Here is a 20529-nt window from a genome sequence, read left to right as displayed (position 1 = left end):
CCACCAGTCGCTTCCTCTGGTTCTCCTTTTCCTGCGTGAAAAGTGTGCTTTAAATTGTGGGGTAACTCACCACATGTAGCCTCTGAGAGTCTTCTCATTGCTGTGATGTTGTCCATATTGCAGACATGCTCAGTGCTGAGTATAACTTTAATGAAATAACAAACCATGCTTATTTCTCTCTTATCAAATATCCTATTCCATTTGCTTACAATTCCTAATTTTTCTTCCTCCCAATTGTCTGCTCTAAAAACCTCTTCTTGAAATGGATGCTTTTTGAGGGGAAGGGTAATTTCCAATGTGTAAAATAAAGCGCCAGAGCTCTGGCACGTTCTCAATAACAGGAATTGATGACGAACTCGCCTCCCTGCGTATTTTATCTTTTCTCTATTCCCTAGTTAGAGTATTTTACTTGACCTTACTCCTCACTTTCTTGATTTGTGTCCAACAAGACACAAAAACAGAAGCTACTTTATAAACATAAGATACTCTTGTAACAGACTTTTTCCCATATGGGACAGATGTTTCCCATTACCTTTACACTTGTCATTTAGGGTACACTTGTCATTTACGAATTTCTACCCAAAGTTCATTTGTAGCTGCACCTTCTCCTACACTGAGTGAATGCCTCCTCTCCTTATAGAGCCATCAGCGTGAATGGGATGCATAAGTAGGATAGTTGGGCCCCGGTCAGATAAGATGGATAATTATAGGAACTGTGCCCAGCTAATGGAAGTATTGTTTTAAGGCTGGGACAGTTTCCAAGGCAAACACTTCACTAATGAAAACAAGTCAATGTGATAGACACCAGTGTTCTCCTAGGTCCTTGACAAGATGACGTACCGATGGGCAGAGTGAAGGCATCTGCCAATACTCTGTCCCTTTAACCTTTGAAATCTTTGTGACTGATAGGAAAGAGCCAAGTAGCAGTGTGGCCCATTACCTCAGCTGTGTTTTATTACGGATGCATCATGATTGCTAGTGATCATGCTGGCTTAGATGTGCGTAAGTCCTCGTAGGGCTTTGCAAAGTGGTTTCCTATTTCTCACGTTTAATCCTCATGACAAGGCTGTGTTATAAAACTCACTTTATAAATAAGGAATCAAAGCATAGAAATCTTCATATTTCTACAGTTGAGGAATAATTGGGAAATACTAGATTATGAAGTAAAACAATAAAAAATGCTTCCTATTAACAATCTGGGTAATTTTTCCTACGGTTTATAGCAGAAAGCTTGTTTCTCTGTAATCCACAGCCATGTCTTCACAAAGCCGAACAATCAGAAGAGTGCTGAAAACGCCCACAGGGTGGGTACAAGCAGATAAAACCTGGAGCTAACATACCATATTTTTTACAGTGCCTGTAGATGGAACTGTTGAATATCTATGTGCATAATTCAGAATGAGCTTGTTTATTGTTTTAATAAAACTAGTAAACTTATTTTCTAGCTGTCCTTATAGGAGTAGGAAGATTCTTTGATTTTACTTTTCCAAAATATATTATTAACTGCTATCTGGAGTCTACTTAGGAATACATCAAGAACATATATTGATGGATGAATAGTAGGATGGGTAGATGGACAGATGACACAAAGCAAGTAAAGTAAATGTTATTGGTAGAATCTAGGTGGTGGGAATTCTTTCCCCTTGGTATATGTTTGAAATGTTTATAGTAAGGTGTGGGAAACAGTAAAAAAAATTCTTAACTTTATTGGGGAAAAAAGTGTTGAAAAGAGACATTTTCTATTGTTCGCATCTAAGTTTTCCCTAAACAAGGCAAATTTTGACACCAGTTTACAAACTGACTTATTTTTTTCCTCTTCATTAAGATATTTGGTGTGAGCACAGCCAATTAAAACTTACCATCTGTGAGCCTGTGCTAATCAGAGGGCCCTCCATAGAAAGTAGCTCAGAAATGCTTTTGATGGTGATGAGAGGAGCCCTGGGGAGCGGGACCTGTAGCAGCCACTCCCGTCTCTGAGCCTCGGTGAACAACAGAGAGCAAATGGACTAGCATTCGCTCTCCTAGGGGCCCTGTGTGCTGAAGAGCCCCTCCAGGGTTGGTGCAGGCGGAGAGGTGTGGGGGAGCTTTATGGGCAGACTGCGGGCCCCCACCTCACCTCACCCCCACCGCGAAGGACAGAGCATCAGGAGTCTCCTCCTGGCTCCTGGGCCATTTACATCTCCAAATGTTAGCAATCCTATTCAGTGATTAATTAGCATTAATTATTAGACTAAAGGTCCTCTTGCAGTACTTTGCACAATCTCAACCTTTGTCATCAGGCTCTTTTTTGAAAGGCAGCTTCCTAAATGCCGAGTGATGCTCTTCATAATGCACACTCTTCATCACCGTGAATAAAATCATTCAAGAGAAGGAGGAGTCTGCGGATATGGAGGATGCAGAAGCCTCGGTGAGCATGGTGGTCTCCCAGAAACTCAATCTCCCCACTGACAAATAAGCCAGTCCAAAACATCCGGTGGCGATTTTGCTCATCTCTTTTCAGTAGCAGCGAGGACATTTGAAAAAATTTAGAAGATGGCATTGTCTATGGACTTGGTTCTCTTCCCACCAGCAAATATGTCAATATTGCTGAGTAATAATCAGACACGGCCCTGTGGTGTCTGTCTAACATGTGTGAAGTCCTTTCCATGGCTCTCGTCTTCGCAGAGGTCAAAAGAGAAACTGCAGATTCGCCCTTCAGCTCACCCCAGGCACTAATCTTCTTTGGTTGTCTTTAGTGTTATTAATGTAGGTGTGAGCAATTCTCCCGCTAGGTGGCTTAGAAGAGTAAAAGCAAAAGATATGAACCAGGCTTTTCCGCATTCCTGGCGCTGGGCTGCCAGGTTCCCTGCTCCCCACCCCATCAACCTGCTGCTTCATTCCTGGGTTTTATGTGAGCAACCACTGCCAACCCCGCCGGCCTCTCTCGGGTTAATGTGGGATTTCTGATGTTGACGTGTGTACACTGTGCGGTCACTTTCTCTTCTGACCTCCAAGTGGCTGAAAAACTGACGTCCCTGTGAAAACAGGGCACATCACGTCACTCTGTCGCGTGACCCTAAACAACCCAGCACGTCCCCACTCACCTTGGACAACAAGGTCCCCTCGAGTTTTAGAATCACATTGAGATGAAAAGTGGACAAACTAAACAGGCCTCTTCGAAAGCATCCGTTGAAAAGGATAATGATGGCTGTCAGTTCGTGATGAAGGATTATGGATTTCATGGTTGATGGGTTCTCACTAGTAGGAAGCAGATTAACTTTTTTCAGTGGCCCCTGTGTCCACTGCCGAACAGGAGTGATGTGCTTCAGCTAAAAATGGAATTTTGCCTCATGCGTGATTGACTCGAACAGTGCCAAGAGGAAGAAGGCTGCTGGGAAGCCTGAGGTTTTGACATTTTTGTTCTTTAGGCTGAGAAGTTTGGGCAGGATGACCAGATTTTTTTTTTTTTTTTTTGAAAAATCTCGAAATATTGTATAATGTTCAAAATGATAGTCTACCCATGGTGTCATGGGTGATGGTGACAAAAAGAGAACCTTGGTCTAATTAAGTGAAAAGTAGGTTGGAGAAAGAGAACTAGAAATTCTGAGCTTTATATACATTCTGTATATACTTTATATACATTATTTGCTTCATATACACCTGAGCTTTATATACATTTATTATATGCTTTATATATACTAGTATATACACATAGAGGCACTTTATATGCATGCATTGGTTTAACCTTCTAAATGACCCTGCACAGTAAGTATTATTATCCCAGTTTTACAGACTAAAAAATAGAATTGAGACTCACGTGAGATTAAATGACTTGTTCGGGGCCAATACAGCTAGTGAGTGAGTGAACCAGAATTCAAACCCAGGGCCACCCGGTGCTCAGCCCATGAGACTCTCCCTCATCACTGTGCTTCTCTGGATGAAGATACAGGGCCACTCCAGGTGGCCCTTATTCCTGAAAAACCTCTCCATGCAGAATCAAAGAGGAAGGACTTGAAGGATTCTGCTAAGCATTTGGGTTTAAGGAGGCAAGAAGGATAGATTTATCTTTCCTGGCAATTAAAACCCAGAAGTTTTGGGAAATGCAAATATGTACGTGCCAACTTCACATCCGCTAATGAGACTATGGCTCGGTGTGTGTAACAGCCGTGGAGGACATGCAGTTATAGAGAAATAACTTATGCTGGTGTGTGAGCTGCAGACTTGATATCTGGATCCACAATGGGCTGGCCCAACGGTGTGACCCTGGGCCAGCCCATTAGTCTCTGGGTCCTGTTTTCTCACGTGTAAAATCATGCCATTGGGTTAGATTCCCAGGATGCATTTCACGCCAACCTTAGTGTACATTTCATGCCAAGCCACACCAGGTTGGGGTAAGAAGAGCAAATTACTTGTTTCTAAGTGGTACCGTAATTTATCTTTCCAGCCGCTCAGGCCCAGTTAAGAAACGATATTCCCCTACATTGCTTGTTAGTGATGAAACATAATTAGCATCGCTCCTTAAATTAAAAACAAAACAAAAACTTCACATTTTATGAATGAAGACTAGCTCCCAGTCTTCTCAGCATGTTTAAAAGATGTATATAGTTCACATTGCCCCCATTTGTGGAGTGAGAAGAAGGAAGCTCACAGGGCCCGTGAGAGGCAGGAGGTCCTGGGGAGTCGGAGCCGGGGTGGGTGGGGGGGGGGAACAGGCTCTGGTCCGCAGGCTCTCAGCAGTCAGTCCTTTCCTCTGCAGCCAGATGTTTGAGCTAATTCACGTTTTGCAGAAGCCACTGGAGAGTCCGGGTTGGTTTTCCTTCCACACTCTCCACCGCCTCTCCACACCTGCGGACACGCACCTGTTGATCTACTCTTCCACTCTCCTGTCAGAAGTGGCTAGAATCAGAAATGAACCTACTGAATGCTATCAAAACTTCAGTATTAAAATCTGGCACAGCGGTTACCTTTTAACCTCAAATCCATAAAGGGGGCACTCCCCGGCAAAATAAAGTGCTAAATTAGGCAGAGCGCCCAGGGAACCACAGAGAGAACAACTGTCTGAGCTTATTGTTAAGTATGACTCTGTGTCCCGGAAATATATGTGCCGATTAAAAGGACCCTAAAATCAACAGGAGGAAACAGTTTTATCCTCTCTCCAAAACACAGCTACTATGGATCTTCATTTGCTGCCTTTATTCATTGAAGAAATATTTAGGAGTGTCTGCTATACGGCCAGGCACTGGGTCTACAGTAGAGAGCAAAACAGAGTTCCTTCCCTCATCCAGTTACAGCCTTTGTGGAGATAAACGACACAAACAGTCGTGCAAATAAACCCATCATTACAGATGGTTCTAAGTGCTCCGGGCAGAGTAGACGTGCCATGAGGGAGGTGACAGAGAGCTGATGAACAGTGGCTAAGCAGAGCAGCTTTCTGCAGTGACAACACAGCGGTACCCAGTCGTTAAAACGCCCTTTCCTCCGTTCTCCTCTCCCATCACACCTGTAGTGTTTGGCTGTGAATAGTCCCCATCTTGCCTCCCCACCTTCTGGAAACATCCCCTCTTCTGCTGCTCCAGGCCTTCATCTACCTCAGGTCCCTAGAGATAATGGGTAAATATACTGGGAGATAATGGATACCCAGCACCTCGCTGCTGTCCCTGGTCTGTTCATCTGCCTTCCATACAGGAGGCGGCCCTGAGGTGTGGTCCTTGGCCAGCGCCTCATCCTGCTCCACCTTTTCCCTTTAGGACCCTGTCCTCCATGATGCTCACTGAGGGGATTAGCACCCGGCTCTGTGCTCCCAGCCAGCCCTCCCCCCTGTGGAGCAATAGTATCTGTCGGGATTTGTTACTCTTTTTTTTTTTTTTCAATTACCGTGTACAGTCAATATTATTTTGTGTTCATTTCAAGTGTGCAGCAGAGTGGTTAAACCATCATATTCTGTACAAAGTGTCCCCCATGATATTTCCAGTACCCACCTGGCCCCATGCATGGTTATTATCATATTATTGACTATATTCCCTATGCTGTGCTTTCCATCCCATGACTATTTTATGACTACTGCACTGGACTTCTCAGTCCCTTTATGGTTTTCTCCGGGTCACCCAACCCCTTCCCCTCTGGCAGCAATCAGTCCGTGCTCTGTATCTATGCAGCTGTTTCTGTTCCCTTCGTTTATATTTCTCTTTAGATTCCACATAAAAGTGAAATCATATGGAATGGTTCTGCTCTTCTTTTGGAAGGAAGTCACGCTTCCTTCCCCCTCTCCCTCCTTACCATACCTACTCCCCCAGACCAGCCCTTCTCCCTGCCTTCACTGTTTTCATAAGGAAAAGTCCATTCCCGAGTGGCTCAAGCTTGAAACCTTGGCGTTGGCTTTCCTTCTTCTCTCTGTCCCCCCTTTTCCACCCAAGGAATCACCAAGCTCACAGGCCTCACCCCTGCAGCAGAGGGCTCACACATCCTCTTGACATCCTTGCTCCCTCCCTTCCTTTGTCCAGGCACTGGTTGCCTCTCACCTGGGCTTCTGCCGAAGGCAAGCACGAAGCTCTCTCTCCCTTCCTCTTACACCTTTGCTGACTCTGCACTGCCTGTTGAAGTTAGACCAGCCATCTCCTCTGGGGCGCGAGGTCCTCCCTGACCTCTCCTCCCCTTTCCTTCAGGCGTAGCACCCACAGCGTCCTTGGCGATCCCTGCCTACCTGCGCAGCTCCCCTGGCAAGCTTGTTGGGGCCCTTGGGCAAGTATTTTGACCTCCAGGACCCTCAGTTTCCTTATCTGTAAAATAAGAAGATGACTGGATAGAATTCAGTCCTCTTTATGATTGCTGTTAAGCCTGTAGGTCCACGCATATGTTTCCTCCTGTGATTCCATGAGCATACATGTGTGGTCTGCGTGCTCACTGGTTCCTTGTACATGAACCGCCCTCTCCCTCTCAGCTGCCTGTTTGCAAAGCCCCATTCAAATGCCACGTCCTCTTCCAGAAAGCCCTTTCCGTTCCTTCCACATAAATTGGACATTATGTCTTGATCATTCAGGTAGGATTCAAGCTCCGTATCTGAGGGACTAAAATCAAGCCCAGCACTGTGCCTTTGGTGAAAAATATCTATTGAAACTGAGTTGATCAGATTTCAGGTTCATGGAAAATCAGAACATCAGTGAAAGATGACACAAATGTCCACGTATTAGTTATGCTCAGGACAGATAAACTCACAAAATACATCTGGCAAATAAAAAGTGTCAGTTGCTGGTTTTGTTACCATCAGTACATGCCATTCATTGTGAACCTACTCTTGCTCTTTACCCCTCTCTCACTTCTCACTTCTCTTTCCGGATGAGGAAAATGAACCCATGGAGTCACTTATAACTTCCACACACAGCCACACAGTAAGCAAGCAATGGCACCAGAACTTAAAACCGGGAAAATCTCATTCCATAGGGCTCTTTCCAACTCTTTTTCTCTTTTTTCTTTTATTTGGGGGGGAGGGGGAATTTTAAAATTATGGTTGAAGACCCTAGCCATGAGCTTTTGGGGACAACACAAGCTTTTCCTTTTACCGACCAGGGTCACTGTAAAGTGACATAGCCACTGTCCTCCCATTTGAGATTTAATATTTGGCTCGGTGCCATTGTTCATTGAGGGGCATGGACTGCCCTGCAAAGAAAACAAAGACAAAAATGGATAAGAAACTTGGAGAATAGTGAACACGACTAATTAACGTGCCGCGGAGTGAGTGAAATGCTCCAAGTGCACTTGCATCCTTTCCAGGCAGGGCAGTGAGGGACCCTCACCTAAACAGTCAGAACTTGCAGGCATGAGAAATGAGACCACGTGCACGGGAGCGAGGCCAACACATTTTTCTTTTCTTTTTCTTCTCCCACCTGCCACCCTTTCAGGTATTTCTAGAAATGACTGGTAAGTAATTACTGTGGCCAAAGAGAAAAATAGGAAAAAGTAAGCACCTCCACAAATCAACGTACAAAGCCAAAGGGGAAAAGCAAGATTTGTTTGGAATAAGCAAGCTGCCTTTGAAGCAGCAAAGGAAGGATGGTGTCGGTCTGGCTAAAATGCACAGGCTAAATCCCTCACCCCCACAGTTCTTACCTTCGCTGCCTCCAGGATCTGTGTGTAACATTGCCAATTAGGGAGACATTTTCCTTTTAATTGGCCGTGAATTAAACAGTCCTGCTTTAGCTGGGTTTAGAGGAATTTAGCAGAAGCTTCCCTCCTGTGTTTAACAAGGATGGACGGGTAATCCAGGATGCCAGAGAACTTGAGAAGTTTTGATGCTTTAGAAGCGGCCTTCGAAACCATCTAGTCTGTCCGAGTGTTAGCAAAAGAGAAGCCGAGGGAGCCAGAGACAGGAGAGACTTGCCCGAGGGGCACGCGCTCCTACCTGATCAGGGACCAGAACCAAGGCCTGGGCCTGTTACGCAACGTGTTTGTGCTGCCCCGTTGCAAAAGCTAATCGGAGAAAGACAACAGTCATGATCCACTTTTTACCAGAAGGCAGTACTGCACGCCTCTGCCACTGGGGCCCAGAAATCGCAGGCAGAAGGAACTGAACCCCTAGATCCAAAAAAGGAAGGAAACTTGAGAAAATGTTTCCTCTTCCCAGCAAACTGACGAACATGTTAAGGAAATGTAGGTCAAGGGCCCTGGGACTTCTTTCTTCTCATAAACGTTTTTTTTGGGAACCATTTCACTGGGCCAGTGGTCCTTGGGCAAATCCAGAGGGCGTGGATTCAAGTTTTAATAGAAATTCTCTGTCCTGCTGATAGCTGATTTAATCGCAGACCCTCCATTTACTGTAAAGTACCTGAAAGGTGTTTTTGAGTTTGAATATTCATTCTTTTTTTTTTTTACATTATTTTATTTTATTTATTTTTTATTGTTGACTTATTGCAGATGTCTCCCATTACCCCTCCTCCCTGCTTTACTCCCCTCCTCCCAACCCCTTTCCACCTCCCCAGGTCTTCACCACCCTATTGCCCGTGTCATGGGCTGTGCAGGAAACACACACACACACACACACACACACACACACACACACACACGGAGGTATGCCAGTCTGTCCTGTTGCCCCATGCCTCTGTGCTTCCAGTCTTATTTTGTGGTCAATTTGTTTGGTTCCTTAGATTCCACAAATGCTGGGACCATGTTGAAAGGCCCGGTGAAGACCAAGCCCAGAGGTAGTGTTGTAATTCTCACATATAAATCAAGGTAACAGTGAGTATAACCATGGTAACTCCCTAAAGCCAGAATGGCCTTTCCTCAAGGGTTTTTAGGGAAAGGTTTACCGCCCTCTGGAAAGTGAGTAATTTACACTCCCCTTTTGTCTGCCTTTTTGTTTGCAAATAAACATAACCGGTGTCCCTGGGGCCAACCTCCCTAAGCCAGTGGGCAGAGAGTTCAGAGTTGACTCAGAGAAGAGAGCACTGTCACAACTAAGGGCAGCTCAGCCACTTCCTCAAGGGCAGGAGACCAGATTGTCCTCAGGACTCCAAGCAGGTGGCTTGGAGAGTGCTGCCTGGTCCCTGGGTCATGGTTAGGAGCCTGGGAGGAGTAAGTGGGTTCTTGCCCCCTGAACCTGCTGTCTGACATCATCAGAGCGGAACCGTGAAGGCCCTAGGAGTCTGGCCGCAGCGGACATACGTTCAGGCCCCTTTATTCCCCGAGCCAGGCCAGGATCATCAAATCAATAGCAGGACCGTGCCACCCGCCGCCCCCTTGCTCCCCATCCCAGTGACAAATGCCTCCTTAAGTGTCCTGTGTGGCAATTAGCTCTGGATGTAGAGCTGTAAGGGGAAGAGGCCGGGGCCCATTTGTATTCAGAACTTCACCAGTGGAGTGGAAAGGAAACTGCTGTCCATATTAATAGAGACATAAAGGGTATAAGTGGGATAATTCTGTTTACTCTGGGTATGTATGCCATTGTGCAACTGCAGAAACACACAGGTAGGAAGGGCATCAAATGACATCTGGCTTAGCCGGCTGCTGGCAACCACAGCTGGTGCCCCATCCAGAGACATCCTAAAGACTTTCCCAAAAGGCGGCCCATAACTTCCGGGACTAATACCTTCTGCTATTGAACAGTCCTCACTGCCATTTGACCCCATTTTCTTTCTTCTTATTCTCATCTCTCCAGAAATAGAGAATAGGAGCCTGACTGGTGGCAGAAGGCAGGTTTTGTTTGTTGGTTAAATATATTTTTATTGGTTTCAGAGAGAGGAATGGGGAGGAAGAGAGAGAGAGAGAAACATCAATGATGAGAGAGAATCATGGATTGGCTGCCTCCTGCACGCCCCCCACGGGGGATCGAGCCCACAACCCAGGCATGTGCCCTCTCTGGGAATTGAACCTTGACCTCCTGGTTCATAGTTCGACGCTCAACCACTGAGCCACACTTGCTGGGAGAGAAGGTGGTTTTGAAATCACCTCCCAGCCGGTAGTTCAAGTTCAATCCAGTACTCCCAGCCCTTCCATCCTTGGGGAGAGCCTGTATCTTCCAGCTTGGGCCACCATGTGACTCTGAGGCTGCTTTTCAACCTTCCCGAGTATCACTAGCTCAAGAACCGGGGTAGAAAAGGACTCTAGGGGTAGTTCTGCCCCTTTGTCTTACACTGAGGAGCCTGAGTTCTTGGAGCTCACGTGGCAGGCCAGTGCTAGGATCTAGAACCGAGGGCCCCTCCCGGGTTGCTTTCTCGGTGGCGGCCTCTCTCTGTTAGAACTGACTGTCCCGCTCTGCTGGCTACTTTCCCATTCACCCTTCAGTAGGACTCCTCTGCCCCTTCCTGGCCTTCTGTGCCATTCTGCAGTTGTATTTATGCCCAATTTTTTCCTTGCACAAAAAAGGGGAGAAGTTCGTTTCTCTGGTGTCTTCAGGTCATTTTTGGACTTTCATCCTATCCTTCTAAACCCCCTTCTCATGCCCCGTGCCCCATGCATGTCATCTGCAAAGATGGTGACTTTGAGGAGATATTAAATGCCTCACTCCGCTAGGTTCCTAAGTGACTTTGAAAAGACCCCTTGCTATGAATGCACCACACCTCTGTCCCTTTGCAGGTGCTAGTTCCGCTGCTTGGACTGTCCTCCCACACACCCAACACCCACACCTCCTTTTCTCCAATAGACTTGCTAATTCAAGGATCACGTCCTCTGTGACACTTGTCCCCATCTCTACCCATCCTCAATCCACTACTTGGATTTTTTATTTACTACTGTAAAATATTTAGTACCCTCTCCCTTCTCCATGGACAGGCTCACATTAGGAATTGTCCCCTTATTTATCGTTATATCTCCCAGGAGAAGTGGTGCCTAGAACATAATAGAAACTCAATCTATTTGCCTTCTCTTGGTTGCCTGTCTTTATTGGTGCTAACTTCCCAGAGTCCAACTCTTAAGCTGGCTGTGAATTGATCATTTTGACCTCATTTTGTCCAGGGACTTACTATATGTATCTCACTATAATTTAATTATAGATGCTTCTCAGGTTTAAATAGTAGGTAACCTGCCTGGCTGGTGTTGCTCAGTGGTTGAGCATTGACCCAGGAGCCAAGAGGTTGCTGGTTTGATTCTCGGTCAGGGCACATGCCTGGGTTTCGAGCTTGATTCCCCAGTGGGGGCCATACAGGAGGCAGCCAATTGATGACTTTCTCTCTCATCGATGTTTCTATCTCTCACCCTCCTCTCTCTGTAAAAATCAATAAAAATATATTTTAAAATAAATAAATAGTAGAAAGCCTTCTTGATCTCTGACCTACAATTTGGCTTATGAAATAGAATAAAAAAATGTACTGTGGTTAAAACAGTGCATTTCTCACTAGTAACAGAGGCTGTTGTTTCAGCCCCACCCCAGAGACCTAGGTCATGTTAGTCATTTTGCAATATGTGATTTTTTTTCTACGTTTAAAAGATTTCTTTGGGGCTTTTTTTTTTTCATATATAAAAATCTCACTTTGATTGGTCATTCATAAGATCATTGTCTGATTCTAAGACCATACTTTTTTCTATTCTTAAAAATGAATGCTTCAGAGGTTTTTCTGTATTCTCCGTGCTTTACGCCAGATCAGAGTCCCTGCACGTGTCTTGGTGGCCTGGGTGTGAGTGACAAGACGCTGCTTCTGCTGTTTGGACCACCCACTCACAGCCTCCTCTGGTCCTTGCTTGCTTATCTGGCTTTTGTGTCCTTTGTTGCAGGTTTTCTGATCACCGCTGTTCTTTAAGGCTGAGATTTTTCAAACACCTCGAGTCTCTCTATTTTTAGCATCATTTGTGATTAGCCTTTTTTCTTGCATGTAAAAACAAGTCAATCTTTTAAGCTCAGTGCATTACAGATTACGTTCTGGCTCCCTTTATATCTCCGGTGGGTCACCTTCTAGTCTTTGTATTAATGCTTTTCACTCTCCCCAGCACTTCAGAATCATCATCTTTTCCTAGGCTTCTTCAGTGACTTATCGTCTTGTCAGGATTCTCCTAAGTTCCATTTTAGTTCTTTGTGTAGCTCCTCGCTGCCCATATGAACTTCCCCTCAATTTTCATTTTCCATCTGCATTAAAAGTATTTCTAAGAAATGCAGATTAAAACATTACTGAGATATCACTTCTCACCTACCATTTCTTCACCTATTATGTTGGTGAAACATACCATTTCTTCACCTATTATGCTGGTGAAAATTAAAAGTAGGACAGCATATTGCTGGTGAGAATGCAGACTGGTTCAGCCCTCTTGGAGGGGAACTTGGCAATATCTGAGAACACTGCACTTGCAATCTTGTGACCTAGCAACCCCACTTCTAGAAATATAGTCTAAAAACTGCCTCCAGCAATATGAAAATATGTAGGCATTGGTTATTCATTTCAGCATTGTTTGTAATCACAGCATATTGGAAACAATGAAAATGACCATATATTGGAAAGGAGTAAAATAATTTATGGTACCCACAAGTGGAGTAGAGTACCTGTGTAAAAAAAAAGAATGAATGTCTCTGTGAACCATTATGAAATTATTTCCAGGATATATTAAGTGATAAACGTCAAGTGCAAAGGAGTATCTAGAGCAGCAATTGTCAACCTTTTTCATCTCATGGCACCTAAACTAGGTACTGAAATTCTGCAGCGTCCCAAGACATATATATTGGCCTATCTGACAAAAAAATAGGTATAATATTGATTCATTCACACCGGACAGCTATTGTTGTGTAGGCTGTCATTTTTTAGATGTTTCATTGTAAGGGAAAAGAGGTCAGTGCCCCTGACTAAATAGTCAGGTATTGCAAGTTTTAATAATTCTTGAAAACCGCTGACCCAGAGTGTGCTGTCCTTCATGTAAGAAATAAGGAAAGCCTACTGAAATATACTCAATTTTGTAAAAGGTTATCAGAAAGATAAAGCAAAAACTAATGAGATTGGTTACGTACAGGAAGTGGAATAGAAGTTCAGTATAAAAGAGGAATAATAGAGAGAGTAGTAGGGTGAGGAAGGAGAGACACTTCTTTGAGTCTACCTTTTTGCATACCCCTGACTCTTAGAAACATTGTAATATTTCACATACCCAATAAGTAAATACATAAAATCAGGACGTAGGGAACCCAAAATGTTATACAAACCATAAAAAATGAAGCTAAATGTATTACAAATGAACAACATGGCTACACTGAGGGGATACAGGAAGAAAACAGCAACCTAAGTTACTCTGGAAAATAATATTTTGACTAAAGCTCACAGGCAAAAAGGACCATATGCAAACATTGTACTGTATAGTTGGTACATTCGTTTCTTCAGGAAACAAGGGTATGGGTTAGCAATTCTGACACTATGTCTATGCAGGGTTTGAACAAAGAAGTAAATACATTGTAGATCATGAAATCTTGGTTTCTGGCTGTCAGAGAAATAAACGGATACATTTGAGGTAAGTGAGAAGGGCAGAATGAATTCTGTGACATTAGAGTGGAACTAGAGGGATTAGTATGAACTCAGTCACATACAGGTAGATGCATATAGAAATACAGGTGTGTATGTGGGCTCGTATATGTATATGTGTTTCTTAGCTTTTTGCCCTGGGAGGAGCTGGAAGCAGTGATACCTCCACAGCAATGAGCACACTCAGCACCCATCACTTGGTTTCCTAACACCATTCTCCAGTAAGAGGAACCAGGGCCTTTTGGAGAAGTGATTGACACCAAAGGTAGGAAGGGAAAATGCAAGTTGAGTCTGGGACATCTTATGCTTCAAAAAATTACAACATGTTGAAAAGACATAAGAGCCCAGCTGAAGGAGCACCCAGTTGCCAAAGCTGGGACACCCTGAACAATGAAGTAAGGATATTAGTGGATTATAAGTCGAAGAAAACATGAATGTGCAATACTAACGTATATATATATTTCTGTATTTCTATATGCATCTACCTGTATGTGATTGAGCATATGTATATATTTAAAGAAATAAATAAATGGGAGAGAAGGGGCAGCTCTCCCTCACAGTGTAATTCTAGTTAATGAACATAGCAAGAATAACAGAAAGAGGAACATCACCATTAGACAAATAGCACATTTGTAATTATCAGGCAAGAACCGTTGATGGAATCTAAAAGTAATGGGAGATGGTATACTGTAAAACAGCACACCTGCATAGCCTCAAAGCATCTTCCCATAGACATTTATTAGCTACAAAGGGAAACGTAAATTTATAGTAGAAAAGTGTGGCAGATGTGTGACCTTACCCAAATGATCAAAGTTCATATCACCAGTATTAAAACATAGAAATCAGATACCCCCTGATATGTTGCACTGAAAGGACGAAAATGTCACTTCTGTGCTGTTCCTGCAAAATGCATAACACCAATGTGACCATTAACAAAAGTTTAGGCAAATACAAACTGAGGACCAGTCTACAAAACAAAGGGACCAGAACTCTTCCAAGGTGTCAAGATCATGAAAGACGAGGAAGACCAATTGGAGGAATTCACACCAATTGGAGACTAGTGACATCTACATGCAGTGACATCCTGACATAAATCCTGGACCAGAAAGAAAACAGTAGCAGGAAAACTGCTGATATTCAAGTACTGCCTGGAGATTTCTCAGCTGATTGATGTATTCTATCAGTGTTCATTCCTTTTTTTTTGACAATTACACCGTGAGGATGTAAAGTGCTATCATTGGGGGAAGCTGGATGAAGGGCAATGAGAACTCTGTACTCCTTTGTAACTTTTCTGCAAGTCTAAATTTACTTCAAAGTAAAAAGTTTATGAAAAGTATTTCTCAGGCTTCTTCTGCAAATGGGCCATATTCCAAAAGTTAATCTATAGGTTCAGGCCCTCGTTTTTCATAGAAAACTAGAGGCCCGGCGCACGGGATCAGGCCGAAACCTGCAGTCCGACATCCCCCTGAGGGATGTAGCAGTGCCAAAGCGGCAGGCGGCCGGGCAGGAGCCCCAGCCAGGGCCAGGCACAAACCTACTGCCGCTCATGCTGGCCCCTCTGCACCTGCCATCGCTGCTCTGCTCAGTAGCACTGCCACAGAGGCAGGAGAGGCTCCCGCCACCACAGCTGCGCTCGCCAGCCATGAGTCCTGCTTCTGGCTGAGTGGTGCTCCCGCTGTGGGAGCACACTGACCACCAGGGGGCAACTCCTGCATTGAGCATCTGCCCCCTGGTGGTCAGTGCATGTCATAGCAACCGGTCGTTCCAGCCATTCCGTAGTAACAGTCACTTAGGCTTTTATACATATAGATAGATGGCTGTCGCAGTCTTTGAAGCTCTTCCTCAGAATTCCCAAAGCAAATCTCCTATGCTCCACGTAGTTTATTTTATTTTATTTTTAAAAAATATTTTATTGATTTTTTACAGAGAGGAAGGGAGAGGGATAGAGAGTTAGAAACATCGATGAGAGAGGAACATCGATCAGGTGCCTCCTGCACACTCCCTGCTGGGGATGTGCCTGCAACCAAGGTACATGCCCTTGACCGGAATCGAACCTGGGACCCTTCAGTCCGCAGGCCGATGCTCTATCCACTAAACCAAACCAGCCAGGGCGCTCCACGTAGTTTAATATTTAAGTCAGGCCATCCCCAAATAAGCTCCTTATTGGGTAAGGATCTCTGTAGCTATTATTATGTGATATGTTACCATATAAGTAAGATTTCAATTCTTTAACTTAGCATAACCAAATGCCAGCGCGAGGGAGAGCCACAATTTCCTGAGCACCTGCCGGGACAGCTGCTATCCCAGGCGCTAATATATGTGTATTAAACCACTTAATTTTCTTACTACAACCCATGAGGGAAATTGTCCCTGTTTCACAGCTTTAAAAAATCCAAGCTTTGAGAAGGTCATTTTACTTGCCAAGGATGTTTTACTAGCAAGGATTTGAGATCCCGGAAGTTGTAGAGCTGGTGTTAGAAGTAAGTCTTGTGGTCCATGTGCTGAGCTGCCCTATTGCCCGAGTCGCGGAGGCCCCCTCTGCCAGGCCACTCGCCCACCCAATAGGGATGTTGCAAAGGAGTAAATCTTACGGATGCCCCGTGGGAGACTCTTGAATCGTTCCCTTGACTCTTGAACTACATATTCTTCTTTATTTTGCTCATTAGAACACCTTATTCTTAAAATATTAAGTTTTAAGTATTTTGTGGGTTTTTTTTTTTCTAATTCTGCCTTCTACCTTTTGATGGATAAAGCAGAACGTGTTGAACTTCAAATGCAACATACATGTACTGAATGGTTTGCACGTTCAATGTATTGCCATATTTATGGTGATATTTTTTGAAAAGTTTTAAATAAGCATTTCAAGATCATGATGAGACTAAGAAGCTCTTTCTATTAAAATTATCCTTAAATTATGTTGAAATGAACATCTACTGAACAATTATGGGAGGGGGGCATAATGCAAATGTCATTTCTGTTATGGATTTTTCTCAACTTACAAAATATATTCAACATGTCCAAAATGAGCAAAGACACACACACAGCACACCCCAAAACAAACAAAAAACCTACCTACCATTTATTGAGTTTTTGCTACTGAGTTGCTATATTAATTGCTTTATTATATTTTCTCATTTAATCTTGTAATAATCCTCTAAGTTAGATATTACTCTTTGTATTTTACAAGTTAAGAAAGTTGAGGTTCAAAAACTTGCCAATAGTATAGAGCTAATAACAAAGAATCAGGATTTCAATCCAGTTTTTTTCTGACTCTACAGTGTAAGCCTGTAATCCTTCTACTTTAAAGTTTCCCTGGCAGAAGTATTAAGTACAGCACAGAAAACTTAGAAGGCGAAAAGCACTTACGTGAAATATGTGAAGCTTACATTTAATTTGCTCTGTTTTATGATTTGGGGGGAAAAAAGAAAGAGGGATTTTAAAGAGCGATTCAGAGATCAAACCTTATTTTATATTTTGTCCCAAAACACTTCAGATCCAAATCCAAGGCCTCACTGCTGCCGGTCCACATCCGCCTGTGTCTGTAATTGGTAAATTCACATATGTGTCCCCAGCAGCTTAGGATGCCAGCTTTAGAAACTCCAGAGAATTTCAGGCTTGCTCAGACTAATTGGTACAATCCATAAAATGCTAATGAAAAAATAAATCCAAACCTTTCCCATAGTAACTCTGAATTCTAACCACAAAGATTAATTTAACTGCCTTTCCGAAATCCCTTAATTATCACACAGTTAAAAAAAAAATCCTATAAAATTTTTTAAAAAAACACATATTTGTCTTTATAAATGTTATTAGGGTAAAACTGGTCATGTAAGGATTACCAAAATTCTAGTTGCAAATGTTAGCTGTTTTATGAAAGGAAACTCCACTGTTACATTGTCTCAGAACAACAGAATTCCCTGTTGTCACTTGTTGCCTTTCATACCATCTTGATAACACATCTAGGAATTGCAAGCAGCTGACTGCTTCAGCCTTAGCAGCTCTAGTGCCGTAGAGTCAGCGGCCGCTTCCATTTATTCGCACCCTCTTCAGGAGCAACAGGGTGGTAGACACAAGGTCAGAGCCTGCTTACTGGAAGCGGCAGCGCGGCTCGGGGTTCCGGGTCTGCCTTCACTCCCTGAGCTGCCCTTCCCTCTCTTCCAGTCTCAGTGTCATTAGCATAAGAGGATCAGACCGTTAGAGTCCGCCTTGCTCAGGCCCCCTTCTGTGTAGCTCATATGTTTAAATATATCCACAGAGTGAGACCTCACAGAGTCTCACCATCCTCATTTCAGATCTCAATTCCCTTGGTGTCTAAAATGTGGCTACTCTGTGGTTCACTGTTTTCTTCATTTCTTTTTTCCTTTTCATTACATTTATTGGGGTGACACTGGTTAACAAAAGTATACAGGTTTCAGGTGCACAGTTCCACCACACGTCACCCTCACTGTATTGTGTGTTCACCACCCCAAGTCAGGTCTCCATCCGTCACCATTTACCCCTCCACCCCCTCCTCCGCCTTCTTTCGCCCTCTCCCCTCAGCAGTCAGTGTGGTGTTTGCTGAGTTTTCTCTCTTTTTTTGTATTTTTTGCTCAATCCCTCCACTTGCTCCCCCCTCCCCCACCACGTGATTGATTTTTATACAAACATACAAGAGCTTATGCATGAATTGGTGGCTGTCACCTTGGAAGGTTAAGTATACTTGTCTGAGTGATATGAATAGTATTTTAGAAAGGAAAAGGACCAGTGGACATAAACTCGCTCCAACTCCTGCCCCTTCCTTCTCCTTCAGCTTCTCCCCAGCCAAGCTTCATGTACAGTGTCTGTCATCACCATCTTCATTCACTCCCAGCCACTCTAACTGCCTCCAGCAGCCACTTCCCGCTTCTGTCTGCCTGCTGAGGTCACCAGTGACCTCCACGGCTCTTAGTGGGGACGATGTGGTGAACACCTGTTTTCCCTGACCCACTCATTACACTAAGCATCATTTCTCCACCATAACAGACAGTGACTCCACGCAAGCAAGGGCCACCCTTCTGTGTCACACTGTCCTCTGTCCAGCACACGGCCTGACAACACGCTCGCAGGACTCAGCTGGATGAATGAATGAATGTATTCATGTGTCGTCCTTCTAATTTTACACAAACAAAAACAAGCCTGAAGAGGGCATCCAGTGTGCCCAAGGTCAGACAGCTGGCCATTGGCAGAACCAGCATCTGACCCAGGTCTCCTCATTCCAGGGCCAGTCGGTTCACACCATGTGGACAGCACTCGAAATCGGTTCTAGCTTCCACATCTGAATTGCTTCCAAAGCCATGGTATGTTGTTTTGAATGTACATGGCGGCCAATCTTTACTCCTTTGATGGGTGGCTGGATATGTGGGCCCCTCCCGGGGTCACGGGAGCCTCCGTGTTCTGGCCTCAAGCCAGGTTTCTCCACTGCCGCTCCCTGCTGAGCTTTCACTGCAGACACAGCGCACTCGCTTTCTCCTTCAGCCTGACGTCCTGAGCCCCAGGCCTGTGGTCATGATACTCCACCTGCTAGGAATGACTTCCCTCATCCACTCCCCAAATGCCCGTGTCCTCCTCATCTTGCTTTGCGTTCTTTTCAAAACAAGGATTTGACCTGTGAAGACAGAGGGTGCAAAGTAATGAGCGTTACACTCGTGTTTTCACGTAGCTTATATCATGTTATCCCACTAAAGGGAGGCCAGAAGGTGCACAGGAACTTGGTGTTCAGTATTTTACAAAAAGAGGAAGAGCCACTGAGTGTTAACCCATGAGGCGCTGTAGAAATCCATGCAGGTGTGTGGAAAAGGACACCAGCTTAGTTTTAGCCTAAAGAATTTCAGACCCCATTATGGGACCATTATCAGGGTCAGACTTCAGAGTATTTTACTTAGAAATATGCATTGAGATGATTTGACTCTGTTTATATTTGCAATAGCCAAGAATCCCCAATATTTGGTGGGAAAGCTCCGTGAGATTGGTGACCAGGTGTTTGTACATGTGCGTGCACCTGTGAATACTCCCCCGCACACACACATGCTGAGCCTGAGGGGGTGGCAGAGGGTGCGGGGGATTGAGGTCTTTCTCTTCTGCCCACTTCCCCCGCCTACCACCACCACCACCACCACCCCAGCATCTGCCAGCTCTTCCTCCCGTGGCGCATGGATATTTACGTTTCATTGGATGGTTTTCTGATGATATGTTTTATTGGATGGTTTTCTCATTTTAGAATGTTTGGAAAAGAGAAACCAAAACCTTAAAACTCAGAGAGAACCCACAAAAGGCAGGTGTCCTCGTCCTCGCAGGGCTTTGGCACATTTCGATTCTTTCTTTTCACTTACAGGACATCATTTCTCAGGAAGTTCTGCATTCTGCTTTTTAACTGAATTTTATATAATGAGTAATTCTGTGTCATTACAAATTCTCCAGAAACATAATTTTAATGAGTGCATAATATTGCGTTTTATGGGTGCATCATAAACTTCTTAATTGGGCTCCTCTTCTTGGTTATTTATGTTGTTTCAAGGCTTTTTCTGTGTGTGTGTGTGTGTGTGTGTGTGTGTGTGTGTGTGTGTGTGTGTGTGTTGTAAATAATGCTGTGATAAGAATTCTTACGTAAATTTTT

The 20529-nt window shown here is 44.1% G+C and overlaps 1 protein-coding gene across 4 annotated transcripts in view; it reads left to right on the top strand.

The window, feature by feature from the left end:
• The window catches only part of ATRNL1 (attractin like 1), a 453022-nt gene that overhangs the window by 359709 nt on the left and 72784 nt on the right, over positions 1-20529 (top strand). The window lies entirely within an intron of this gene.

The sequence above is a fragment of the Myotis myotis genome, unplaced genomic scaffold (genome assembly GCF_014108235.1).
Source record: "Myotis myotis isolate mMyoMyo1 unplaced genomic scaffold, mMyoMyo1.p scaffold_m19_p_15, whole genome shotgun sequence".
NCBI classification, from domain to species: domain Eukaryota; kingdom Metazoa; phylum Chordata; class Mammalia; order Chiroptera; family Vespertilionidae; genus Myotis; species Myotis myotis.
Note: the sequence above shows the minus strand (reverse complement) of the source record. Positions and strands in the feature narration are given on the sequence as shown.